This window comes from Limulus polyphemus, unplaced genomic scaffold (genome assembly GCF_000517525.1).
Source record: "Limulus polyphemus unplaced genomic scaffold, Limulus_polyphemus-2.1.2 Scaffold6531, whole genome shotgun sequence".
Classification (NCBI taxonomy): Eukaryota; Metazoa; Arthropoda; class Merostomata; order Xiphosura; family Limulidae; genus Limulus; species Limulus polyphemus.
In genome coordinates, this window is record NW_013672141.1 from 33,658 (window position 1) to 36,043 (window position 2,386).

General features: G+C 37.9%; 1 pseudogene; it reads right to left on the reverse strand.

Annotated features, from left to right (window-relative positions):
• The window catches only part of LOC106473821, a 23,127-nt pseudogene that overhangs the window by 14,651 nt on the left and 6,090 nt on the right, over nt 1-2,386 (reverse strand).

Consider the following 2,386-nt stretch of genomic DNA (forward strand, 5'->3'; position numbering starts at 1 on the left):
AAACAGACCAAGTAAAAAAAAAAAAAAGTGTCAGTTACTGATTGAAATTTATAGAGAAATTTGTTTTACCAACCATATTGATCGGTAGTCGTTATTTATTGACAAGTACATGCTAACTTTCAATCAGGAGAGAAACATGACCTACAACTGATAATACGTCTGGTTGTAAGACGTTACTTAAAGATAGTCAACCGTTTTCCTCTCAAGCTTCTGCCACTAAAACCTTGCGTGTGATAACAAGTAGCATCTGTTAAAGGGTGGACTTATGTTATCATTGACAGCTATTTACATATCTGAAGCTTAGTAATCTGACACATAAAGACTTGATTACCTTTCTCACAAGTTCCTTTTTCGCTGTAAATTGTGAAACGGCGGGCTTCTAGAGCTTTCCTTCCACGCTCCAGTGTCGTTGTGTCATCACTACACAATCCGCAGTCACGTGTCATCACTTCATAGTCCACCGAGCGACACGTAAAAAGCTTTTCTAGATCGCACTGTTGCTGACACTCACGCAAAGAACGTGCTCGTGTCAGCCGGTCAATTCGAGAGAAAAATTGGTCGTTGAAGTCCTCATACTGGCAAGTGGAAGGTTCTGAAAATTAGGTTTATAACCTAATAAATATAGATCATAATTTTTCATTTTAAATAAATATTTGTGACGTACACAAACGCATACTGTTCTGGGAGTAGATTAAAAGTTTAATTTTTTCACGGAATATCTGAAAAAGAATAAAACATACCTGGAGCGCACTGATTTTCTAAATATTCAGAAACACCTGCTACTCTGTGAAATAATTTCGGTTGACTTCGACGGTTTTCCGAAAACAGCCGACAGATTCGATGCTGATAGTAATAATTTGCTGCACGACACAGAAAGGAGGACTCACTCAAACAATAGTCCTGGCAGTCGTGTCGGTTTAAAACTCCCGAAATCTCTCGTTCCACATTTCCTTGAAATTCGTAACCAATGATTCGCTCGAACGTCCATAGCTTCCCACATGAGCGACCTGCATGATGAGACTGTAAGTCAGTTGAGCAGATTTGAATTCACACACACACGTCCAGAAGAAAAGAACACTTCATTGCTAATTTATAATAGTAATTTCGACAAAATTTTTACTGGTATTTTGTAGTCCTCCTCTTGGAGTCGAATATAAAGAGAAATCTATTTATCTAACTGGAACGTTTGGTTTCACTTTCGGTCTAACAAAATTATTAACAGAAGAATATTGGTAAGTTTGTGTTTATTGAGGTACAACCTTACTAAACTCAGAACAGTTTCATGTAATACGAACCTCTCATAAGTAATGCCGAGTTTACTCAAGTGAAAAACGTCTTTCAAGCCTAATGAATATTTTAAATTGTCGTATGTAAAACTGATTTTAAGATAGAATTGTTAAACAATGTTTTTCACCTGAAAATACAATTTTAATTGAAACTTCTTAAAGTGAGAATGAATATCGATAACAACTCCCTAAATTAATCAATCATTTTGTTATAACAACGTACAGAATAACAACAGAGTTACTTACTTCTTAGACAAATTTTTTCGAAGTAGCTGCTTTGTGGGGATGGAGAAAGGGATTCTGGGTTATCTCCTGCAGCCATTCCCAGACAGTAACACTCCTGAGTCCTTCCATAAATTACCACAAAGGCTTGACACGTGTCACCCAACTGTTGGCAGCCTCTCTGGCATTCTGGTAAAACTCCTACCACACCTTGAGTCCTAATGATGTCTCTTCTTCCAAACGTGAAGTCGTACCCAACAGTCTTTTCATATGTGTAGTCGTTTATTCTACAAACTACAGGAGGAAGCAGTGTAGGATAAGTTGGTGGAAACAGTGTTGGAGTTCGTGGATGCACTGTTGGAAATGTTGGATACCTTGTTGGGAATGTTGGATACCTTGTTGGGAATGTTGGATACCTCGTTGGGAATGTTGGATACCTCGTTGGGAATGTTGGATACCTTGTTGGAGTGGACGGTAATGTTGTTTTCCCACTATCTTTACATGTTTTCTCCACGTATATAGCACCAGACAGGGATTGGAGTGCCCTAAACTGGCCCGTTTCTCTACTCTCACTGCTTAACAAACAACGAGTTCGGTCGAACGTGTATGACCGACAGTTGAAGTCTTGTTCTCGATCACATAGCTGTTCACACTGGAAGGTAGAGGTTACCCCCGTTAGTGACTTTGTAGTGTATAACATGGAAAGGTCTCTTTCTGCAGAGTTATAAGAACAGCTACTCGTTTCTGAAAAATAAAAACAGTAACTTAATCCACATATTGTTAAGTGATGTCTAATAATAGTTAAACAAAATAGCATCGTATCATCAATAGTGTACTGTACTGTGTGACGGATTTATTATTATATATTTATTTTAATT